We start from the raw sequence: 26,818 nt of genomic DNA on the forward strand, positions 1-26,818 counted from the left end.
AGCTTAGACTGCCGAGACACTACTAGATATGCAACCACAGGCCACAACTGGAAGGGAACTCTCACAGCCTGGAGGGAATGTCCACACGTATAGTAAGGATATTTGTATTATTTTACATTTGTCTTTTAATGCAGCAACAATTCTACTGACTGTTTTGACATTTGACTTAATTCTTGAAAAATGTAGCATTTTGGAGTGGCAATTAGTACTGGCTTTGGCGCGGAAACTGGTGCTGAAGCTTCACAGATATTCTTAGCAAGAGTATCATATGCAAGAGTATCATTAGATCATAAGCAAGCGTGTGAAGAGCAATCGTTGAGAATGGTGACTGTAAAAAGAGCAGTGATTAAAAGAGTAGAGTGGTCATAACACTAACATTTGAATTTACAACCCAACAAGTTTGTATTTGACAACCACTTTCCAGCTTTTCTTTACATTTTTAATTTGTCACATTTATTTTTCAAAGTAATTTGCCTCTCTGGACATCCTATCTTTATTTTGAATATAATGATGAAGTTAAACTGTATCTAATCTAAACCATCAGAACACCTCTCATGAGCTACTCAACCATGATTGCTCATCCAGGTGTAGATTGATCATGAGAGTCAAAGGGGTTTGGGGGCATAGCTTTTTGTCACAAACCCAAGACCCAGCATTCTAGTCAGCAGTGAAAACAGATGTTTTGCTTTTGATGCAGGTCCCTAAAACCTTATGGATCTGACAAAAGGTAGGAAAGAGATTCTAATTTTTCTGTATTTAGAGTGCACTGTCAGGCGGCTATGGAGATTTTGTAGTAGTTCATTGTCTGGTCAGTCTGATGAAATTGCATGTGTCTACAGGATTATCTCCTGGAATGCTTTTGGAGCCAGAAGTCAGAAGTCTTCCTTAGGTCTCAAAGACTCTGTGGGTTCTGGTTTGTTTGACCTGTGGCCAGCAGGATAAGTATTTTGAATGTGAACAGAAATAACTGCTGGCCTATAAGAACAATTACAAGTGATTAGTGACACTGATTGTGGCATTAACTCACTTGTAATTAGAAAACAATGTGTGTGTTTTGTATTCTTAATCAAAAGGGAATAACGTAGTGTAAAAGTTCTGGAAAGTGCTTTGGCTTATATTGATTAAAGAGGTATTTCAATGCAGTCATCCAAATATAATCTTGACACAAATTCCTGGCAGGGCCATGATAATATTGCTAATATGTAAGTGTTGTTTCGGAAAACATGACTTAAATTTGACATTCTTTAAATACGATGGGCCACACGTAATATTTGAAGGCAGAAAAACTAGCGGAACCAGAAGGAGAAGGACACTGTACATTAAGATTTATTTAAAGAAACGAAATGTCCACACTGTAGATCAGCCCCTCCATGTACATTCAACAAAGCTTTAAAAAGTTAATACAAACTACATCTGGACTATTTAAAAAATGAATCCGAAACCTCTTCATCACAGAAATCATATATCCATCATGAACTGCGCAAAAATAACGTATAAGTCATTGAATGCTATCCAATTCGTCCCACTTCAAACAGGATGAACATCTGTAGACATCCAGGAAACTAAAGACTTGGTAGACATTTCTTGAAAGAAGTTGTTTCCTGTGCTCGTTTCCAGAACTCTGTAGAAGGAAAAAGAAAAAATATGAAAGAAAAAGCATTAATATCCTGAAACATGTGCTTTGCTGTTGTTCAAGTCACCTCAGTAAAGTAAATAAGCACCTAGAACATATAGTATGACTGAACGCAAACTTATTCTCAAATCTGGACTTCTATCGTCCCAGCCAACAGTGTTTGCCCTCACTCCACCCCGGTATACATACCTGATAACTTACAGTCTGCCCAAAGTACGTAACATTATTAATATGTATTCAAGAACGCCTTACTCTAGCTGCTGTAACAGCAGCAAAGAACATTCTAAGCAATACAGAAGAATTAGAGGGGGCATGCAAAACCCTCATGAGTTTGACCAGGCGGCAGGGTAACACCTAGGTTAACCAATTATTCATAGGTAATCTCGTGTGTCATCAGAAACCCCTAGAACCGTGGTTCCCAACCTTTTGACTCCTGAGGACCCCCAATTAATCATTACTGGAAGCCGGGGACCCCCAGCAATTTGTAAGATTTAATTTTCAAACATTAAATCCATAATTCACAAAAAATATAACAAGTACACACCAAACAAATACTCAAATTACTTAAGATAAAATTATTTTATGTTGAAAAAATATCCAAAAATCAAAACATTTTATTGGGAAGGTTGGCGCTGCATCTCGGCAATTACCTTTTCAATGTTTGGTTTTATTTAGGAAAGGTGAATCCTCAGGTCAGATTCTACATTTCCGGAGCGATTTCAGTTTTTATTTTTTTAGGTATTCAAGATCTGAGAAAGCTTTTTCACATAAATAAGTGAAGGGGAAAGGAAATAAACCATAAGGGTCTCATCTCTCCCTAACCTCTCTGTCACATGTACTTCATTTGTTTTATAGCACCTCTCATACCACTGTAGGGTGTCAGGGCACTTGACAGGGGACTACAAGGCATAGGATTCACACGTCATCCACACTGGTAGGCATTTTCTAAGAGTGCTTGGTCCAGAGAAGCAAAAACGTAGGATTCAGGACACAGCACAGTGATTAGCGATGATGTTAGCACAGTGCTTAATATGTAAATAAAAACGTGCCGGTGCCCAAAGCCCTCCTCTTAAACATGTGCCTACTGCAATTAAATGTGTGAATGAAATACTGAGGCAGCATAACCCTCAATCCATATAAAGCCACTCCCCGTCACTTCAGCTCACTCTAACAGCTTTCTACTTTTTCCCTTTGTGTCGCTTTTTCATTTTTCCCTTCCTCCATCTTTCCCATATGTGTTTTTTGCTCACAGCAAATGCTTGAGGCAGAAGAATAAGCCCCAGCCCTCAAAAATAGGTGCCGGTGCTTAGCACCAGAAACAACAAGCACAAATTAAGCACTGCGTTAGCAATAAGAATGTATTTCTAAACCAGCAAACCTTTTTTAGCAGCATAAGGAAAATGAAAGACTAGGAAAAAAACAACTTTCTAATTTGTGCCATGCGGTTTTTGCATGCAGCTCTTTAATGGCAGTTCACAGCTCACTGTGCTAGATTACGATTGTGAACTGCACAGTAACAAAATAATCTCTGTGACAAAAGCAGTAACCCACTGTGCCATGCACATAAAATACTGTTGTTCGCATGATGCACATTCTTTGCAACTGGCATATTAACCATCTGCACTACCTCCGAGTCAAAACTGCCACTGCACACAACTTCCATCTCTCTCCAGCAGATACATTAATCACTCGACTAGAGCGTTTAAAACTGCTCAACAAAGGAAGTAATAAATATGAAAACACACATGCACGAATTTGTCAGAGGCCCCAGCTGGAGAAGTGCCTTCCTCCCAGCCCAGGCCTGCGGACCCCCTGGAAATGTGTCACGGACCCCTGGGGGTCCACGGACCACAGGTTGGGAACCACTGCCCTAGAACACAATGGAAAACGAAAATGAGGGAGGTGGTCCGAAAACAAATCTGTGTATTATTGCAATTCGCAATCTATGCTATATGCACTAGTTTTCATCTTAAATACTAGAGTTCATTGATTCAAGCAATATTGTCATTTGAAGATTATCTGAATAAATTAATGACCAACAGTAATTAAGAAAACAAGTAGTGCATAACGTAGGAATTCTATAATGGAGTAATACAGAGAAACTATGAAGGCGAATGTAAACCTGCCTCCGAGAGCACGGGTGGTACAGCGCACACGCGACTTATTAACATGTGTGGTGCTACCAGAAAATGGGCATAGCCAAACATTTCACCATGCGCAAGTGCAGGTGCAGATTCCCAATACAAAGAGTAAAAGAAAAACATGAGCAAAAAAGCATATCACAATCATTGCATTAGATCGCATTACCCTCCCTGGTGCTAACAAAAGAATAGACACAAACAATCATGCCACCATGTTAAAATGCAAGGGCAGATTCTTGATACAAAGTGCAAGAGGAGAACATGTGCAAACAAACAAATATCAATAGCAGCCTTCTTTTCACTTATTGGCAGATAGCCAACAAAAGTGCATGCAGAAGGGCATCAAATACCCCTTCTTCCCTTCCTTCATTATTAAAGTGCCTTAGTGCTTTACTACAGAAATGCATTAACAGCTAAAGCAGCGAAAAATTTTGCACGCTATATATTTTCGAAAGTGCTTGGATGCTAAATTGAGGTCATCATTCTGATAGATCCTTCTAAGCTAGCTGCAAGACCGCAATCTTCACTAGCAATCGACCAAGAAAGGACATCACTGGAACATCCCCTGCTAATATGTTGATATATGCTGGGTCATATTCTTTGGCGGTGCCCATACAGTAAGATATTTTTTTCAAGCTGCCCATCCTCCTGGCATGTGTTTCTTAAAATAGCCCTGTCCTTTGTGGCTTCACTAGCCACATCTTACTAATTTGGCACTGTGACTGTTCGCCAGCATTGTAATATCAGCGATCTAGCCACAGCAAGCAATGCTGCAATAAAATTCTGAGCATACTTATTTAGCCAAAAAGTTTGACCAGACCCCCCTAAACAGTACCAACTTTGCTTTGGCTGTAATGCAGCTTGGGCACCGTGACGTAGTTCTTGGAAGATCGCCTACCATAATTGTGACAGCTTGGAGCACTCAAAAAAGGTATGCAACCAATCCCCTTTTCCCTCCTGGGTGCATCAAAAACATTTGGTAGGGATAGATGGATCCATTTTATGAATTGCTCTCGGAGTACAATAAGCCGTCCATTGTGATAAAAAAAACTAATTCTCTTGAAATTAGCAGCCCTACGGGATGTATACCCTAGCATCAAAATAGCTTCCCATTCTCCTACTGCCAGCTGGCATCCTGTCTCCTGTTCTATCTTTCTCCGATGATCTTTAATCAAAGAGGAGCCTGTGTACTTTCAAAGGGACCTATACCAATTTCCAATCCCCATCAATTGGGTTTTATACCATAATTTCATCGACTGAGGAAATTCTCATTTCTTGCAGCTATTTATCAAACCTTTAATCTGAACAAATCTGTGCCACAGCTTCTCATGTTCATTTCATCCCAGTTTGCAATCTGAGTTCCTAAACAGAAATCGCCCAATGACCAATAACCTCGAGAGGTCCATATCCCACAAATCACTTTTGATATCCCCGGACCTAACCCCTGACAGTCCTGCAGCATTGCCATACGATGACACACCGGGACTTGTCTAATTTAAAAAAAAAAATTTAACTATCCAAATAATTTCGACTAGCACCTTATCACTTGTTCTTTTCGGCAATCTTGCCTTCTTTAAAAATAGTTGTAAATTGCCCCCACTCTCCTGCACCATCCTTTTAAGAAAGAGTTCGAGACCTCCTTCTACTGTACCCATTCTAACCAAAATATCCAAACATGTGGCCTGGTAGTATAAAAAGAAATCAGGAAGTGCCAGAGCATCTCACTCTTGAATTCTTTTCTTTCCACAGAAATGTATTTATGAGGGAATCTAGCTCTTTAAAAAATACCATTAACCTTTGTCAGGAAACTTGTAAATATTATCAATGACACTCCCTCTTATTGTGAGAGGCAACAAGTAGCATCTGTTTAGAAGGCCCTTCACCACCTCCATCTTTTTCTCGTAGTTCAAATTGAACAGGTCGGTATATTTATTTGTAGCATAGATCCCAAGATAACAAATAGGACGAGTACTATTATCATTCTTAATTATGTTCACAGGCAGTTCTGATGGCTGGTCACTAAAAAGCAAAGTCTCGCTTTTATCTCGAGTAGCCTTGTATCCCCGCCAAATTTATATATTCTTGAATAACATTCAGAGCACCCTTGATATTAACCTGGTTGGCTCTTATACAGGGAGTGCAGAATTATTAGGCAAATTAGTATTTTGACCACATCATCCTCTTTATGCATGTTGTCTTACTCCAAGCTGTATAGGATCGAAAGCCTACTACCAATTAAGCATATTAGGTGATGTGCATCTCTGTAATGAGAAGGGGTGTGGTCTAATGACATCAACACCCTATATCAGGTGTGCATAATTATTAGGCAACTTCCTTTCCTTTGGCAAAATGGGTCAAAAGAAGGACTTGACAGGCTCAGAAAAGTCAAAAATAGTGAGATATGTTGCAGAGGGATGCAGCACTCTTAAAATTGCAAAGCTTCTGAAGCGTGATCATCGAACAATCAAGTGTTTCATTCAAAATAGTCAACAGGGTCGCAAGAAGCGTGTGGAAAAACCAAGGCGCAAAATAACTGCCCATGAACTGAGAAAAGTCAAGCGTGCAGCTGCAACGATGCCACTTGCCACCAGTTTGGCCATATTTCAGAGCTGCAACATCACTGGAGTGCCCAAAAGCACAAGGTGTGCAATACTCAGAGACATGGCCAAGGTAAGAAAGGCTGAAAGACGACCACCACTGAACAAGACACACAAGCTGAAACGTCAAGACTGGGCCAAGAAATATCTCAAGACTGATTTTTCTAAGGTTTTATGGACTGATGAAATGAGAGTGAGTCTTGATGGGCCAGATGGATGGGCCCGTGGCTGGATTGGTAAAGGGCAGAGAGCTCCAGTCCGACTCAGACGCCAGCAAGGTGGAGGTGGAGTACTGGTTTGGGCTGGTATCATCAAAGATGAGCTTGTGGGGCCTTTTCGGGTTGAGGATGGAGTCAAGCTCAACTCCCAGTCCTACTGCCAGTTCCTGGAAGACACCTTCTTCAAGCAGTGGTACAGGAAGAAGTCTGCATCCTTCAAGAAAAACATGATTTTCATGCAGGACAATGCTCCATCACACGCGTCCAAGTACTCCACAGCGTGGCTGGCAAGAAAGGGTATAAAAGAAGGAAATCTAATGACATGGCCTCCTTGTTCACCTGATCTGAACCCCATTGAGAACCTGTGGTCCATCATCAAATGTGAGATTTACAAGGAGGGAAAACAGTACACCTCTCTGAACAGTGTCTGGGAGGCTGTGGTTGCTGCTGCACGCAATGTTGATGGTGAACAGATCAAAACACTGACAGAATCCATGGATGGCAGGCTTTTGAGTGTCCTTGCAAAGAAAGGTGGCTATATTGGTCACTGATTTGTTTTTGTTTTGTTTTTGAATGTCAGAAATGTATATTTGTGAATGTTGAGATGTTATATTGGTTTCACTGGTAATAATAAATAATTGAAATGGGTATATATTTGTTTTTTGTTAAGTTGCCTAATAATTATGCACAGTAATAGTCACCAGCACACACAGATATCCCCCTAACATAGCTAAAACTAAAAACAAACTAAAAACTACTTCCAAAAATATTCAGCTTTGATATTAATGAGTTTTTTGGGTTCATTGAGAACATGGTTGTTGTTCAATAATAAAATTAATCCTCAAAAATACAACTTGCCTAATAATTCTGCACTCCCTGTATATAAGTCCATATCAGCTGTATACAACTTTAGTTTGGGCATCCCCTCCACGGGGCGGCAATACTATGTATTCCTTACGCTAGGGGTTCAATAAATAACAAGAAAAGTACAGGGGACATTGGGCACCCATCCCCTGTCGGGTACCATGTTTAATTTGCACAGTGCCTGCTAACTTTGCATTAATTATTACCGTGCTTCAGCCACTTGGTGTAGTTTAAGCATTTTCATCATTCTAGCTGGAAATCCAAACCTCTCTAGTGCAAAAGACAAGGCATCCCAGTTGACAAGGTCGAATGCTTTTTCGGCATCGACCATTACAATTGCGGCTTTACCCTGCCCCCTAGAAAGACAATCCATAGCCTGAACCAGGGACTCCATATTTGCTGCCATCATTGGCTTTAGTTAAAACCTATTCTGCTCCTTGTGGACCAGTCTGCCCAACCGCAACCATACAGGATGCCCAAATCTTTGTAAATGACATGTAATCAGCATTAAGAAGGCTTATTGGGTGATACGAGCTTGTGCTCACAGGATCTTTATCTCTTTTCAAGAAACTTACCACAGCTGACTCTGAAAGTTGAAGGAATGTCCAGCTCGCCTCCTATTTCATTAAAAAATTGCACCAGATGTGGTAGTAATTCTTTATGGAATACTTTATACACCTCGGTTGGGATTCCGTTGGTGCCATCACCTGGGCATATGGCATCATTTGTAATGCCGGAGCAGCTTCCTCAAGTGAGATAGCCTGCAGCAATGTCTCTACATGTGCTTCGGTCAAGCACTGGAGCCTAATCTTCCCATAGAATTCCTCAAGACTCAATGTAGAAACATCGCTGGCATTCCCACAGATGTTTTTATAATGCTGTAGAAATAACTGTCCTTATATAAGGCCATCTTTTTGCCCTACATTTGAGTTGGGATTGTTAATTTCCCCAATATGTAAGGCATCTTGCTTAAGACATGCCAACCAGGCCAAACAAACTGCCCCCCAGCAGGCTCTCTTAAAACTGCTTCTACTGAAAAGGTTTTGCCCTATTTATCTCTTCAAGCGTAAAATCCCTCACAGTTTGTTTGGCCTGGTCGAGTTTTTCTTTTAACTCCGTTCTTAGTTCTACACCCCGACTAATGCATTTTGTGCATGATCAAGAGCACTTTGTAGCTCCTTAACTCAAGCTTTCCGAGCTCTATTCTGAGCTGACTTATACGCCAACACCTGATCTCTAAATGCAACTTTAAATGATTCCCATACTGCAAAGGGCAGGCAGTGCCTTGATTGATCTAAAAAAAAAAAAAAAACAACAACTCTTGTATGAAATTACACTTGGTATCTTACCAGATCTGGTCCACCAAAAGTGTCCTGTCAAAGTGCTATCGTGCCCTCTGGATTTTAAAATTTTCAATCTCTATTGTGACACTTACCACTGAATGATCCAAGAATGCATTACCCAAATCCCCGTTCTGCTCCACTTCAAAAAATGTAAGACAAAAAAAACTCTAGTTGCGAAGCTGTGTTATATCTACTAGAAAAAAATGTAAATTGTGCCTGTTCAAGATGATCAGAGCACCACGGATCAACCAGAATTAAATTATACTTCATTGAGTTAAAAACATGAGCAGTTTTAGGATTTAACTGTTTTTTTGTTCTATTAGAAGTGTCCCATATGGTTGAAATTACTTCTCCAAATTAAAGGCTCCTTTTCTCCCATTGTAATGGCAAATATTTCCCTCAAGGTGGCATCTTCATCTTGCACAAGGCCATAGTAATTAAGAAGACTAAACTAGACTGCTTGGACCCAAACTTTTAAACAAATCCATCTACCCTGTTTATCTCTTATCACCTCCGATACATCCCAATACACTGATCTGGAAAGGTAGACAGCCGCTCCCCTAACAGCCAACCCCGCTGACACAAAAAAGGCATGTGAAAAGTTCCTAGGGATATGAATTTTTGGGTTATTCTCTTTGAGGTGGGTCTCCTGCAAATACATAACTTGAGGATGAAACGTAGATAGCCAGTTCATTTCAGCCCCGTATTTTTGCCTATTTAGGATGCCATTTACAGTGCATGACAAAACCCCAATCTTACACATCTACTTTACCCTGCCTTAGTCTTACTACCCCCCAATATAAGGACAGCTGTGGCTGGACCATTTTCCTCCCCTTCTTGACTTCTGAAAATGCTCTCCTGCTCACATTATAACTACACACAAATTTCTGCTGGCATATCAGCTCTTTTTTATTTTTATCCAACCCAAGCGCACCCCTTCAGATCCGGAAGGCCCCCGTGCCCTACCCTCCTTGGAGGGTGGAATAGCAACACCACTCCCAAGCATCCTTTCTTAGCTTTTGTGCCCTGAAGTGGCACCCTGGCACGCTCAGAAGGGAGAAACTATCTCCCACTGCTCCTCTCCCTCTAGATCCAATTGTGATTGTCACCAAATATATAACACACAGAGAGTTAAGCCATAAACTTCCAAGCACATTTCATCATTGCCACCAACCCTCAACTGGACTGCACAATCCTCAACAGGTTCTGCACCTCTTCAAGCGATAAACATGGAAAGAATTGACCTTTAGATAGTAGTTTTAGTTTAGACTGGTGTGCTCTGGTGGCCCGTCCTCCCCCTCACCCTAAACTGGCTTATCAGTCCAATCAAGTCTCTTCTTCTACGTACCAATGTCACTGACATGTCAGAGAACACTTGAACCTGATCCTTCTCTGCTAGACAGAATAATTTATTTTGAATTGCTGTAGTAGGAATCTGTTCCTTTGTTCTATCGACAGCAAAGTTTACAATGATGGTATGTGTATACTTTGCACTTGTTGGCCTTTGAGAATGAACACAATGGGCTCTCATGATTATTAAATTACCCTTCTGGATTTCCAAAATGTAAGTTTTGATCAATTATTCCATAAATTGCAACATTGTGGTTCCCCTATTCTCTGCCCCTTCTGGTACTTCCACAAAGCAGAGATTTAACCTCCTAGCATAATTTTCCATGTCTTCAATTTTATTCTGGGATTCCTGCAGCATCTTCTGCATATTATTCAAACCTTTATCCCAACCCAGGGAACGATCTTCCAGATCTGACACTCTTTGCTTCATCTCTTTTAATTGTGCCGGAATCTGTCCCATCGCCTCCTCTATTTTGTCCAGCCTCTGATTAATCGCAACTGTTTCCTTGATTTGTGTGCCCCCCAGCTCTTGCAATTCATGCAAGATAGTTTCAAGCAAGAATTGTGATTGTGTCTGGGCCTGTTCAGCCTTGCCTTGCACTTGCGGAATTACAGATCTCCCCATTAGGCTGGAGCTGAGCCCAATCAGAGAAGGGGCATGATCTCCACCCTGTTCTCCTTCCCAATGGTTTTGCTCAGGCTGTGACTCAGAGTTGATACCTTGACAATTGCTCATCCCTGTGTCTTTCTGGATTCCCAGGTTGAATCCTCTAGTACTTGTTCTATTATCAGCTCTGTTAGGAGCTCCGGGATCTCGTTATGTCCCGTCTCCTTAGCCACATCAACAACTGCATCCAGCAGCGTTAGTACTTTTGTAAAAGTTTGGATTTTGTTTTATTTTGTTAACAAGGGATAGCCTCTCCTATAAGTGTTTAAGGCATTCTCGACATTGAGGCCATCTTGCGTCCGACTTAATGACAGTAGCTGGGGCTGAGAGCCTCCTCCCACCTTCTCAATGGCACCTGTCATGTTGGTGACCACTGTTGGCAGAGGAGAGGTAGCTTCTGCCTGCCCTTATTACGCTGATTGTCCTTAGTACCCGGCGTTGCATTAACCTGGCTATCCCCATCACATACCATCTGGGTCACTACATCCACAGATGACGCTGCTTTAACATTATCACTGACTGGATGTTGCTGGCTATTTTCTCCTTACGTTGTATATGAGGGCGCACAAACTTCCTTTTGCCCTCCTGTAGCCGCGGGTGTGAATCAGCAGTTGCAGAGTAGGAGCCTCTACCATGTGGCTGCCGCATATTCCACGCCAATTATCTCTCGCCAAGGAAGAATATTCACAAACAAAAGGGCTCTGTCACGCTCTCCTGCAGCTTGCCAGAACTTGCACGTGAGGCACCCAACAGTACGAAAGGAAGCCCGGCCCAGCGACCCTCAACTGCAGGCAAGAGACCGCAATAGGCTAGCACAGCGAGGCATTCACTTACTGCGGTGAGAAACCTAGCAGCTTCCTTGTGCAAATGGATCTTCCGCAGAAAGGCCTCACTGTTATCGTGCAAATTGTGTATATCCCTGCTTCTAGAAAACAACAACAAAAGAGGTGAAGAATCGTGTATGCCACCTTCCTCGTGAACTCGCCTGGCAGCCCCATCTGACCTGGAAGCGCTCTGTGCAGATGCAGCACGTAGCGATGGGGAGGTCCTGGAGCGTGCCTACCAGCGTTTGATCATGTGGGATCTGTCTGCTGGGTTGCTCACCTCATTGATAACATTCCACAGCAAGTCCTTCTCCTGATTCGAAGGCACATACAATTAGAAGCACGATCTCTTTCTCAAAAGGAAATGGGAATAATAATGACATCTAGGTCTTCAGCAGCTAAACTATACTCTGTGGAACAACTCCCTGATCACCTTTACTAGTCCACACCCCAATCTTAGTTTTTGCTTAGATAGCAAACGCTCTTTGGGACACCTGGAAAATCTTTTTGTAAGCAAAGGCTGGTTACGTCTCTGCGCACACACAAATTCTTCTGTAGCAATAATTCCTGAATCAGGTCACTTTTGCAACACCTTTATACCTAGCACACTTGACTGTGGCACCAGCATACAACAGAATAATTGTATCTCCACAGATTTCACAGTCCTGAATCTCCAGAACGTTGCTGTGCACCTCGTGCTGGGATACTCCAAATTCACATTCACATTCATCACCCTGCCTTGTCTACTTTTCACTTGCAACCTGTGATATACCAAATACAATTCAAGTAATTTGTGTTGTGCCTACCACAAAGGCAGAGTAATCCCTTCAATCAACAAATAACTTACTAGTTTCCCTCCAAGTTTTTCTACATGTCCATCAAGCACCTGCCAACCCTGCTTTGAAATCTCATGTTTCTAACTTTCCCCTGAAATTAAACCCTGTTATGATGTGACGTCAAGACTAGATTGGTGTCCAGGGCACCCATTTCGTGTTATGTTGGAATCTGGGCATAGATGGAGCTTTGGCGGCCCTGGCATCATACTTATCTTCAAGAAAATGATACTTTACTATCTATCAAGGTGCATCGTTTCAGTGGGGGAAGAGAATGCTGATGAGCCAGAAATTAGATACAGGGTTACATTTTTGCTTTAGTCACTTCCTGCCAAATCAGATCCTGTTCTGTATAATCAAATCTAGGCACAAACTGGAAACCACACTATTTTGTGAGCTGCAGCGCAAGCGTGAGAGTTGCCAGAAGAGACAGACTACATCACACAAGCACAAGGCAGAAGGATGCCTCAGGGAAAAAAAACAAAGCAACTCACTATCATGGTCATTTTGCAGCTGGAATAGCAGAGCGAAACGTGATTCTTAAGACCAATTTCAAGTGGTCAATCAACTAGCGGGCTAGGCGGTCAAACGTGCTTGATCAAAGATGCATAATGACTCATGGAAAGTGAACATTGCAAATATATGGTGATAACAGGGCTAGAAAGTAGCAAGGAAAGCCAGCAATCACAAACAGCATTGTGTGTGTTGGAAAGGTGTCTGCCATTTTGGAAAATCTGATGTAGAAGGTAGGTACAATTTTGAACCACTTTACCTAAGTGTTAAATGTTAAACCATTATCCTTGTTGCGTTATTCCCCCAAATATTTTGCTTTCACTTAAATTTGTTTTCTTAAATTCATTGTTTGCCAATAGTGCACTTTAGCACTGCTAGTGCTTAAGTGCTTGTGGCCTCATTTTCACAGATGGTACAGTTGGTCTACACCTCACAGGCACATTTAATTTACTTGTAAGTCCTTAATAAATTGTACTAAATGTACCCATGGCATGTAAATGAGATGCTTCAAATGGACTCGCAACACTCATTGTGCCACCCACTGAAGTAGTCTTTTCAAAACATGTCTCAGGCCTACCACTGCAGCTTGCAGTGCAGTTTTAAACTGCCATTTTGACCTGGCCAGACTCAAATAATTATTTTTATGCACAAAAGTCACTCCCCTAAGGTAGGCCCTAAAGGCTAACAGGGCAGGGTGCATTGCATTTGAAAAGTAGGACGTACTTAGTTTTTACATGTCCTGGCAGTGAATAAGTGATAACATGGTATTCGGAGCAGATGGGGATATGTGTTAAAACCCTCTTTAATAGTAAAGTTCGATTTTAAGTCACAGTTCTGAAAATCCCACTTTTAGAAAGTTGGTATTTTCTTATCCTAACCATTTGTGCCTTCCACCAGTGTCCTAGGTCTTACAGACAGTGACACAAAGGGGACTTAACTGTGGACAGGATGGGCCATCCAGGCAGGATAACTGAGATATGTCAGTCTCTCTCAACCTCTCTATCCTTCTCACCCTCCCTCTGCTTCTCTTCTTGGAACCATAACAGGGGAAACAAGAACTTTCCAGAACCAGATGTGGGGGTAGTATACAGAATCCCCCATCCACTTCAATGCCCAGCACCCGGTTTCAATTTTGGGCCCTCGAGAGCCACTCAAGAGAACACTGTCTGAAGTGTTAACATCACAGAAGGAAGACTTCCCTGCTACCGGAGGCCTGCCCTGATACTTGAGGACTGCTTTACTGTCTGAGAAGGAAGACTGGACATCCCACGCTAAACTGACAGATTTTAAGAGTCAGTTGGCTGACTTCCTCTTTGAGCTACAGGGACATGACATACATTCCAGAGGCCTTCCTGCATCTGCCCAGCTGGCATGCTGCTATTGGACCTGCCTGAGCTGTGCTAGCCTCTCCTGGAGTGCGTTCCTGGTCCCCAGGAGGTGCACCCCAGGTTCAGGAGCCTTGGCTGGTATCAGTCAGTGCTTTTCCCAAGATTAGAAGGTGAATTCCTGACGTTTGAGCTCTTTGTGACTGCAAACAGACCCCTTTGCACAAAGACTGCCGCTCATGATGACAACCAATGCAAAACTCTAGTGAAGACCTCCTCTTCGAGCTACAACGACCACCAGTGATGACAGGTAATGAGAGATCTGGGCTTCACACTATAGTAATGGCAGCCCGATGAGCACCAACTGGAAGCTCCAGCAACAACTGCCAGTGTGCCTGACCGTCTCTTCGCGCTACAGTGACAGCCCGAGCTGCCCACCCCTGCTCGTCGCACATGATGCTCTCATTGCTCCTTATGGTCAGACTTTGAGAAGATAATTCTTTTAGCACGACTAACTTGATATCTGTATCCAACTTGCACTCTATCGCGGTTGGCCTGGACTTGTGACTTTCCCCTGGTCTAACTCGACCAGATGACCTCGAGTGGTACTTTGTAGATTTAGGCACTATATTTACTTAACGCTTCTAAACTGAATTATCTCTGGTTTGACTGATTGGACTTTCGTTGTTCTGCTATCATTTTATTTATTAACATTTATTTTATTTCTCTAAATGGGTTTTGGACTTTTCCTAGTGTTGTATTTTCATTTTAATACTGTTTGTGTGCTGCATAAATAATTTATACTTTGCCTCTAAGTTAAGCCTGACTGCTTCTGAACCAAGCTACAAGAGGATTAATTACAGGTTAATTTTGATGTTAATTTTCAGACTTTGGAGGTTAACGCTGAAAAGGATTGTGGTTGTTGCCTGAGTGAGGCTTCCACCCATCCAAACCAATAACTCTAATTCTTACAGCAGGTTAGTAAAATTATATGTGAATAATAAATTTGCAGAGTTTACAGATGTGTCTATTGATCTTTCTGAGAGGATTATCTATGCTCTTTTCGAGTAAATGTATTGTTTTGTTGTGAGAGACAATAGGCACGTTCTGCGTCTGCACTTTCCTGTTCCAACTTCAGTTTCGATGGCAGTGCCTAGATAACATTTTTGCATAATTTTGGGCAACCATTGCTGCAGTTAGAGGATAGGAGGCATGTATTCCAGGTAAATCTAGAACGTTCAAGAGGAGATATATTTGTAGCCAAACATTAGCTGGCTATGCTACAACAAAGTCTGAGGTTCAAACAAGCGAGAATTTTGATGCATTTGCCAGTGCCCAGGACGGAAGTGAGATAGGAGGATGATATTGAGATGGATTAGAAGCACGATGTTAAGTATGGAAGGGCATAAAAGGAAAATTATGGTATTAATATAAACACCGAGGTAGAAACTGGAATATTGTTCTCCAGAATACAGGTGTCAGGTGTGAGAAAGCAGCCTCTTTCTAGCATGGTTAGCCCCACCTTTTGCCTGTTTGTGAGTGTGTGTCAGTGTGTTTTTACTGTGTCACTGGGATCCTGCTTGCCAGGACCCCAGGGCCCATAGATACAAACCTAGATGTCAGTGTGTTTTGCCTATCTCGCTGGGATCCTGCTGGTCAGGACCCCAGTGCTCATAGTTTATGGCCTTATGTGTATGCCTGTGTAGTGCCTCTGTAGTGTCACTGAGGCTCTGCTAATAAAAACCTCAGTGCTTATGCTCTATCTGCTTTTAAATTTGTCACTGTACGCCAGTGACTTCACTTACCAATTTCAATTGGCACACTGGACCCCCCTTATAAGTCCCCAGTATATGGTACCTAGGTACCCAGGGCATTGGGGTTCCAGGAGATCCATATGGGCTGCAGCATTTCTTTTGCCACCCATAAGGAGCTCAGACAAACCCTTACACAGGACTGACACTGCAGCCTGCGTGAAATAACGCACACATTATTTCACAGCCATTTTCACTGCACTTAAGTAACTTATAAGTCACCTATATGTCTAGCCTTCACTTGCTGAAGGTTAGGTGCAAAGTCACTAAGTGTGAGAGCACCCGTGCACTAGACTTTGGTCAATACCTATATGTAGCTTCACAATGGTAACTCTGAATATGGCCATGTAACATGTCTAAGATCAAGGAACTGTCCTCCCATTCCATATCTGGTATTGGTGAGCCAAATCCATGCATCCTGGGGGCTCCACCATGGACCCCCTGTACTGCCAAACCAGCTCTTTGAGGCTTGCACTGCAGCTACAGCTGCTGCCACCTCACTGGCAGGGTTGTGCCATCCTGGGGTCTGGCCAGCCCAGTCCCAGGAAGGCAGAACAAAGTATTTCCTCTGAGCAGGGTGTTATACCCTCTCCCTTTGGAAATAGGTGTTATAGGCTGGGGAGGGGAGCCCTCCCCCAGCATCTGGAAATGCTTTGAAGGGCACAGATGGTGCCTTCCTTGCATAAACCAGTCTACACCCGTTCAGGGACCACTTATCCTCTGCTCTCGTGGGAAATTGGCAAGAAACTGGACAAAGGAAAGGGGAGTGACGACTCCCCTGTCCATCACCACCCCAGGGGTGGTGCCCAGAGCTCCTCCAGTGTGTCCCAGACTTCAGCCATCTTGCTTTGCAAGATATGGGGGCACTCTGGAGGGCTCTGAGTGGCCAGTGCCAGCAGGTGACGTCAGATACCCCTCCTGATAGGTCCACACCTGATAAGGTAGCCAATCCCCCTGTCAGAGCTATTTAGGGTCTCTTCTGTGGGTTCTCTTCAGATTCTGCTTGGAAGTTTCCTTCAGGAATCCTCTGCAACAACTTCAGACTCTTCTGACCTCGTAACAGCAGCAGCCTGCTCCAAGAAACGCTGTAACTGCGACAAAGTGTCTACAAGAGACACTTTTCTTCAGCAACCTCAGCTCCAAGTCAGCAACTGCAACAGTTTCCAAAATGTGCATGCTCTGGGGACTCCCTGTCTTCATCCTGCACCAGAAGAACCCAAGGGCATGACTAGCAGGCCAAGATGGCGGACGCGATCTGATCGCACTCAGCGACTTATCCCCGGTTTATCCGGCCACGCAACAGTACAAAGGGGTAATGAGCACCGCCCGCCCTACACTCAGCTGAGCGGAGCCTCCGGTTCATCAGTGGCTTTGATCGCGGCAGAGGGAGACACCGCGATCGCTGCTGACGCTGTGTTGACACATGTGGGGCTAACGGGGGCAGCCTCCCTGGAGGAGACAGGAGGAGCAGACCTAGCTGGGGGAACGCGCTGCAGCCACACACGGCACGCAACGTGACAGTGCTTGGAGGGACATCATCTGCAGGGCTGAACTGTGTGCCTGGTCTGGGGGTGCCGGCACGCCACTGATATTTGCTGCCCCTAGCGATTGGGAGTGGACCTGGGCCCGCTGCAACCTTCTAAGTGAGGTAAGTGCAGCGTGGCCCCCCCCCCCCCCTTCATGTCCTGGACACCCTACAGCTTGCTTGCAAGTGCTGGCGCGAACCCGCGCCATGGATACATGGACTAGGCGCCTGCTGTGGAGGCACAATGCTGGGCGGAGAGGCTGCTCGCCCCACTATATTTGATGCGCATGCAAGCGGGCCTGTCTGGCTTCTGCACTAGTTATTTACGAGCTGGCCCTCCATTCCGTTGACAGCTGCGCCCTGAACAGAGGAGTCTTCTTACCAACCTCCTGGTTGACTAGTACTGTTTTTGTGGGCCAGAGAGCGGCTGATTTGCTTTTACTGGGAGCTACACTGCAATTAATTCATCAACTTGCCTGTCTAGTAAGGGTCTGGCAGTTACTTGGATTATCTGGTTGCGCGCGTGGGACGGGAGTAGGGCTGCTCGTGCTGACGCACCCACCCCCTAAACGGCGCGTGAAAGCGGGCCCCTCCGGACCAGGTCTGCTGGGGCTTCACTTGTGCATATGGTGACATCCTGCAGCAGTGCACACAATTTCTTCGTCACAAATATGGCGGGCGCAGGCCGCCCCCGTTCTGGAACTGCCGTCAAATCATCATCGTAAACTACATCAGGACAGTCAAAAGTTACACGCTGTGCTGGCGGCGGTGGGGTGCAAAGGTGATTCGTTGGAGCAGGCCCGTGCTTCCCTGGAAGGCAAGATATATAAGGTGACCAGCGATCTTACCCTGCTGCATGCGGACCACCGCAAGCTAGCGTATAGGATATGCACACTCTAGGGCCGACTTGACAAGCTGGCACCCATGACGTCTCGGCTGGAGGCTTCGCTGCAGGATGCTCTGACCCGCATAGGCGAACTGGAATACCGTGTCGAGGACGCAGAGGGCCGCACCCGGAGGAACAACATTCGGGTTATTGGCATTCCAGAAGCCGAGGAGGGCTGGGATGCGGTCACCTTCTCTGAATGTTGGCTACAGGGACTGGTGCCGGAGGGATCCCTGACACCTTTCTTCTCGGTGGAGCGCGCGCATAGGGTCCCTGTTAGATCGCGACCGCCTGGGAGCTGGCCGTATCCCTTCAACTATGCAGACAGGGACATTATCCTCCGGGTGGTCAGGTCATCACCCCCGATCTGAGTAGACAATGCCCAGGTTATGCTGTTTCCTGATTACACGCTGGCTGTACAAAGAGAATGCGCCTCCTACTTGCCTTTAAAACGTAATCTCCGAGCCCTTAACCTCACCTATTCTCTTTTGTTCCCAGCCAAAATCCACATTACAGTCGAGAATAAGTCTCACTTCATTAATACACCAGAGTCGGCATGGGAGTGGCTGGAGTCTACTGGCCTTGTCAGTGGACGAGGCCTAGAAGCAGACGCACCGATAATGCAGGGTCGCCGCTCCCATATGAGACAAAACCGTAGAACTCGCTTGGCCGCCCCAAGGTAGGCGAACCATACCCCTGATCTGGAGCAGATTATTCAAGAGCGTCGCTGATCACTGCAGTCGGCAGCAGCTATTAATGTTCTCACAGTTGTTTTAGAAGCAGAGACTGAACTCTCACAGTCTAACAGCGAGGAACCTTCTTCTCTTGAGCACTCTTCCGGATGGGGTCCCCGGTGCACCTGGAGGTGACACCCCGGACAGCGGAGGATCTGCTCTAACGCTTTTATATTGATTTCTGACTGCTGTTGGCACTCTAGGAGTATATCCCCATGGGAACGTCCTCTCCTTCGTTGCTGCAGTCTCTATAGTTGGGAGTGCTTTTTGTACTGCCTGCTCCATGATCTGATGGGGATTCTGAAGACTGTGGAGCGACTCCTGGCCTACTTGGGCGCTGGTGGGGACCACCTATGGAGCACCTCGCATTTTTTCACACTCCTGTACCCCTCATGCATCTACTAGTCTCACTTCCATTGGCCCCCCCATTCATATTTCCCAGGGAACCTGCTCTACTTTACGATCACCTCTAATTTGCCTGGAATACGCCCATTCTCCTAATAGTGGAGATTTGTAGTTCATAACTGGTTTGCTGACCTCATGGGTTATTCGGTTTGGGCAGATACCAGTTGTCCCTCTGCTCTAATGGTATTTTTTTTTGCTAGTTTTGGAATGGAACCTGGACTCTCTTAGCCTGTCAATCTGCTGGAACCCCTCTGTTCTTTATACAGCCTCTCCTGTACGAGACGCTCAGCTGTTTAGTTGTAATCGTCACTATGACCCACCATGAACACATACTCTGCTCTTACATGGAATGTGCACGGCATACACACCCCGCGCGCAGATATTCCGTATACTCCTATCTCAAAAGACACTCAATACGCATAGCTTTCTTGCAAGAAACACATCTAGCGCAGCCCGAGGTGCCTCGCATGCAACAGCGATGGAGGGGACAGCTATATGTGACAGGTTACTCCTCTCATGCCAGAGGTGCCTTGGTATGGATCAGGCCAGGCACCCCCTTTGTAGCAGAGGATCACATTGTTGACGAGCAGGGGCGCTATGCCTTGGTGCGAGGGCGACTCGCGGGCCGAGCCCTGGTGCTGGGCTCCATATATGCATCGAACACGGATCAGGCCTCCTTCCTCCGCTCTCTGTCCAGTCAGCTGTCGATATGGAGTGATTATCCTTGGTTATTGGTGGGGGGACTTTAATAGTGTATTGGATCCTGACTTAGACCGATCCTTCCCTCCATTGCCCACGGCGCCTACTGTGGTTGCTGCACGTGCGGTGAACGCCTGGATCCAGAACTGGTCCCTACTGGACATTTGGTGCCACCGCAATGCTACCGCCAGGGTCTATTCGTACTACTCCGCCCCACACCACTTACATGTACGTCTTGATAGGCTTCTATGCAAACATTGTTTTTTATCCTACAGTGTTAGACATTGATTGTTTGGGTTGCACTAATTCGGATCACAATCCACAGTTCATGTAAGTGGGGTGAGATACTTCCCCCTCAAGTATTCCTACCTGGAGGCTCCGGCCTGAGCTCCTAGAGGATGCAGCATTTAGAGCATACTTCAAACATAACACAGGCACGGCTTGATCGAGTGGGATGCTTTTAAAGTCTTTGTTAGAGGCCACTGCATGGGAACGCAGTGGAATTTGCGACTTTCTATTGAAAGTGCTCTTACTCGGGTGGTACGGACTTTGCTGCACCTTGAGCAAGATGCCACTCAAAACCCTGCAGGGATGGTGCAGCTATCATCAGCCTGAGTTGAGCATTTATCCCCTTTAGAGCGACTACATTGCTTAAATTACACGGCTCACTCATGCCTCTGCTGACAAGTCGGGCATACTTTTAACCTGGCTGACCAGGCGTGAGCAGGACCAGGGCCCGGTTGTGGAAATTCGTTCACTGAATGGGAGTGTGCGCCACACGCCCTCGAAGATCCACTCCGAGTTTACACAATACTATGGCACACGCTACAGTTCGGCTGCTCCGCCGGACTGGCGGACCTGTGAGCATTTCTTCTCATCAATCACCCTGCCCCGCTTGGAAGATGCCCAGCGGGAGACACTGGAAGAACCGCTGACGCTCCTCGAGATCCAGGGCAGCATTCATGATCTATCGGCAGGCAGAACCCCTGGTCCGGATGGCCTTCCGACCGACTTCTATAAGACCTTCTCAGCAATCCTTGCACCTCACCTCTTCCATTTATACGAGGTATCTATACAGGGGGTGTCTGTCAATATCGCAAAGAGAGGCGCTGTTGGTGTCGCTTCCTAATCCAGGTAAAGACCCCCCGGAATTTGGCTCCTACAGACCAATGGCGATGCTCAATACTGACTATAAAATATTGGCTAAGACCCCGGCGACACGTTTGGCACCCATGGTCTCGGACCTGGTTCACACTGATCAAAACGGCTTTGTACCCACAAGAGACACTTTTCACAATATCAGGCGTCTATTCCGGATCATGCGATACTCGACACGTGACTGGCCGCTGGCGGGATGGCTGGTTCTTGATTTGGAGAAGGCTTTTGATTCCCTGGAGTGGCCGTATCTTTTCGTAACTTTACGGCGGTTTGGCCTTGGCCCGCATTTCTTTCAAATGGTTAAGCTTCTATACACCAGACCTACGGTCCGGGTCAAGATGGGTGGGAATATCTCAGACCAGGTTGAGGTGCATAGAGGCATGAGGCGGGGCTACCCCTTTACCCGTTACTGTTCTCCCTCACGATGGAGCCGTTGGCTGTGGAGCTGCGCGGTCGTGGCCTTCAGTGGAGTATCGCACTGAGTGACGGCCTACATACTGTATCACTATATGCTGATGACCTCTTATTATACTTCAGAGACATTACTAATATCCCTCGATATTAATCGAGGTTACTCTGCAGCACTTTGCAGCTCCCTCTGGCCTGCGCGTCAATTGAGCAAAATCATGCCTTTTCCCCTTCGACCCGGAACTTCCGAATCCGAGGTTATGCCTTTCTGGAATTAAAGTCCCTTGGCAGACACGGACGTTCAGCTATTTAGGCATTCGCATATACCATCAGAAGGAGGATTTGTACGATGGGAATCTCAGAAGGACAACGGCATCCATCTGCTCCCAAAGGACCTTCTGGCATTCGTTGCCACTTTCTGTTGCAGGCCGAGTTGCACTCCTGAAGATGATCGTGTTGCCGCGATTATTATGTTATTTCTCCAATCTCCCATATTATATCCCAGTTATTTTTTTTATTTTTTTAGAGAACTGCACCAGAAGGACCGAAGAAATCTCCCATGGAGTGATGGAGTCCCTCCCCTGCTCCAAGCAGGCACCTTCCAAGATGACGACTGGTACCCTGCGACTCCACTCACAGCAACGAGCATGCTCCTAAGGACACAGAGGGTGGACATCATCGACATGGACTGTCCTGAGGTCCTGCTGACGCAATTTGGAGGAGGTAAGACCTTGCCTTCCCCCAACAGCGACAGTACCCCTGTGTACTGCGTCTTACTTGCCTCTTGAGGCCTCTGTGCACTCTTTGCAAAATTCCTTCATGCACAGCCTGGCTCAGGTTCCCAGCACTCCATCCTGCGACGCTTAACTCACTGAGTTGTTCTCCAGTGGACCTTCTTTTGTTGTGCTGCATCAACCGTGTTGTGCACCTCCTTTGAACCTGGGTCCTGCGGCTCCTGGGGGCACTGGCTGGCATCCTGGGGGCTCTCTAAAGTGCTGAGAGACCCCTCTTCCTTCTCACACAGAGTTGAGGCCCCCAGGTCCCTCCTGGGCCCATGCAGCGCCATTTTGACGCAAAACACACTTTTGTCGTAGCCAAGGCTTGTTGGTGCCTTCCAACATGAAATCTCGTCTGCAACGATCTTCACGCCGTGGGACATCTTTTGCATCACGCTGGAACCCGCTGGCATCTTCCTAGGGTGCATTTCTGCAGTCTTCTACTAACCAGGGGACTCTTCTTTTGCACCCTCTTCTGGGTTGGCAGCAGCTCCTGTCCTTCCTGGAACTTCTTTGGACTTCTGGACTTGGCCTCCTTCCTTTGCAGGTCTTCGGGTCCAATAATCCAGAAACTGTTCTTTGCAGACTTGGTTGGCTACTGCAAAATCCCCAAAACGAGGTGTAGTGTGTCCTAAGGAAACTTGCAGTACTTTACTCCTGCGTATCTGGGCACTGGGGTGAGGTAATTTACTTACCTTTACTGTATTCTCACTCTCCCAGCGATTCTGCATACACTAAACTTGTCTAGGGGGGAATTCATGATTTGCATTCCACTTTCTTAGTATATGGTTTGTGTTGCCCCTAGACCTATTTTCTCCCATTACATTCTATAGGATTTCTTACTGTTTGCATTGTTCTATGACTATTTACTTGTCTATTTTGGTGTCTAGTGTATATATTGTGCATAATATTTACCTCCAGAAGGAGTATTGTCTCTAAGATATTTTTGGTACTGTGTCACCCAAATAAATACCTTTATTTTTGGTAACACCAAGTATTATCTTTACTTGTGTAGAAGTACTGTGTAACTATAAATGGTATTGCATGAGCTTTGCATGTCTCCTGGTTCAGCCTAAGCTGCTCTGCTATAACTACCTCTATCAGCCTAGGCTGCTAGAACACTACTACATTTACTAACAAGGGATAACTGGACCTGGGGTAAGTACCCAAGGTACCCACTACAAACTAGGCCACTCTCCCACACCAGGAGAAATACTGAAGCGGTAAACGGCAGCACAGCACAAACATTAACTGCAACATTTAACTTTGAAGGCTAGTATGAAAAAAATTATAAGGGACCAGCTGAGTAACAAGACAGACGAATGACCTTGAGATTCAGGAAAATGTGGCTGTATGAGAAGGACTCAAACTGGATAAAGCTGCTCACGCTGCCAAGCGCATGAAGAAAATATCTAGATAACTGAAAGTCTTAAATTCTCTCCATGAAAATAAAAAATTGTGTAAAGACGATGAAGAAATAATTCAATGAGATGGTAAACCAAAAAGTTCAGAGTACCAAATTAGGTTGCTAATGTGTTCACGCAGAGCTTTTGACGCTGCTTGGAAAACGTCTTGCCATCAAGGTGAAGTGTTACAAGTGCTAGAAGATGGGGCACTTCCCACGAGTATGCAGGAATGCGTATGAAATGAAAGGAAAAGAGTGGACAATGTGCAAAATGGGGAAGACGGATAAAGCGATTAAGATGAGGTTTTAATTGTGAATGTGTCCGGTAACAGTGGGAGTGGAAAAACCCTAACTAGTTGTGTGGTGAAAGCACAACGCCACCAGGATAATAGTCCTGAAAGTACTGGAGAGTGAAGTTACCTATGTTAGGGTATTTGGAGGCCAGTCTGGCACACAAGGAGTAGAAAATGTGAAGAAGTGTGTAGGTAGCAAAAAAATGTAAAATGCTATTGGAGTGGGCATGTCATTCCGATTAATTCTTGGTCTCATATGAAAATGAAGTAAACAGGTAGAGAGAAATTGAGAGAAGGGTGGACTTAGAGTGTGTGTTGGGGCGGGAGGGGGGGTGATGCAAGACGGTTTGAGACCCTTAGAGACCTGGACAACTACTAAATGGTTGAAAAGTATGCCTTCCACTACATAAATGATATGGGAGAAGCTAAGGTGTTTAGCAACTTAGATCTTGTAAACCTACCAGTAATATTGCATTGCCATTCAATGTATCTTACTTCATTTGTAACATCTGAGGGAGGATTTCTACTTTTGAGGATGGCATTTAGATTAGCTTCAATCTGGGCAACTTGTGATGCATTGATTGTTTAAGTTTGTTACAAAAGTGGCGTGCTTTCCAGGTGACATTTTCGTGTGTACACAAAGATGTTGGAGCATTGCAGGTTCATGCATCAGGTGTCGGGTATCTTGAAGCTAGATTTGCTTTAAGTAAAAAGAAGCATACTTTTTTAGTACAAACAAAGAATATAGGACACGCTAAGTGTTTAAGGGGTTATGCCTAAGGTGAAAACTGATTATAAAACATCTACCTGTTCAGGTGATGGGGTGCTTCAGAAATCTACTAGTGCTGTACAAAAAAGCCTCCTGTCCCTTTTGGTACCATGCAGTAAGGCGACAGATTGGAGTAGCGTTTTCATTCTATCAGATATCCGATAAAAGCCTCACCAATTATGTTATACCTCATACTATAGCAGAGTTTGGATTCCAGTAAGATTATGATGGTGACACTTTTCTGCAAATCTATATACTGGGGACTAGAGGGAGACAGGAAATGGTAGCCCCAGGGTTGATATGTCTTGTTAGTCTGGGCATACCCACAAACTAACCTAATTAAGTGTATTCACCAACTCCTCTACAATCTCTTCCCACACTGGAAAATGTTGGAAATTTACTCCTGAAAAGGGAAAGAGAAAAAAGGTTTTTCAGGGTGGGAAAAACGGCTAAAGGTAAAGTGAATGTGCAAACGCTAAGCACTTTTTTTGTGTGAGAAAATATACATGTGTTTAGCTGTTCGTACAAAATGGATTTCACAAAAGTTTGCTAGGAGTACTGTATCCAGGCCTGCTTCTGTAAACTCTTGTGAATTTTTGAAAGTCTTAAATCTGCACCAATGCAGGGGCGCATATCTGGAGTACACTTTTATGACCTTCTTCAAGAAATGAGCCTCCAATTTATGTTCATGTTGCCTGCATTGGCTTTACGCTGTTTCTCCAGAACTAATCTTGTTTTTTCTAAACATTGGCATGTATTAAACACATTTTACTAAATGATGCCTCAGGCAAATTATATATAGGGCCGGATTTAGATTTCGACGGACGGGATATCCATCACCGTTGTGACGGGGTAACCCGTCTGCCAAATACTTAATCAGGCCCTTAATGTTATACAATAGTTAAATAAAAAAAATATTTCAACCCAAAAGTTTGGGTACATTTTATTTGGAGGCTCAGATTTGCATATAACCATTTGTCATTCTTTGAACGTTACAATGAGGATAAAATTGCTAAATTCTGTAAACTTGTACACTTTTTATACTAGAACCACTGTCAGTAAAGCAGGCTGACTCCACACCACACTGCACCTCTTTAATGCCCACCCTAAGAGTAAAGACGTTGCACTTATGGCTCATAAATACAAGTCTGAACAACGTACACCTATGCATACAAGCATTTGATTAGTGCCAAACAATCCTTTCTCAGACCCATACTGTGGTACTGCAAGATGGTCCGGATGAAGTAAGCTATAATCTTTGTCTTGAATAAAATAAAATATTGCTTTATCATTTACCCCACCCATCAAGCCTTAATTCTTCAAGCATCACTCCTTTAGTATCTGTATGTACTCATTGGTCATCTTGTCTTCAACACAGAGATCATCTTGGTGATATGCACTACACTTTACAAGCGTGAGAAGAAAAGCAATTGTCACAATAGTATAAACATTTTTTTTATAAAGGTTTATTCAAAAACATTCAATAGCTTACAGATTCACAGTTCAGCGTTATCAGTACATCACAAAAAGATACAACAGTGAAGTGATAATGTCACTGTAACCTTCCCCAGAAACTCCCCCCTGCTGCTCTTGCCACTGTATCTTTCGTGTCCTAAATGTAGAGACCCAGTCGTGCTCAAT

The 26,818-nt window shown here is 44.6% G+C and overlaps 1 protein-coding gene across 1 annotated transcript in view; it reads right to left on the reverse strand.

Moving 5' to 3' along the window:
• Positions 1 to 1,308: 1,308 nt before the first annotated feature.
• The window catches only part of BCKDHB (branched chain keto acid dehydrogenase E1 subunit beta), an 880,450-nt gene continuing 854,940 nt past the window's right edge, over positions 1,309 to 26,818 (reverse strand). Inside the window, exon 11 of the mRNA XM_069235622.1 lies at positions 1,309 to 1,621. The gene's annotated coding sequence lies outside the window, so the exon portion shown is untranslated. The remainder of the gene's footprint in view (positions 1,622 to 26,818) is intronic.

The sequence above is a fragment of the Pleurodeles waltl genome, chromosome 5 (genome assembly GCF_031143425.1).
Source record: "Pleurodeles waltl isolate 20211129_DDA chromosome 5, aPleWal1.hap1.20221129, whole genome shotgun sequence".
In the NCBI taxonomy this organism is placed as follows: domain Eukaryota; kingdom Metazoa; phylum Chordata; class Amphibia; order Caudata; family Salamandridae; genus Pleurodeles; species Pleurodeles waltl.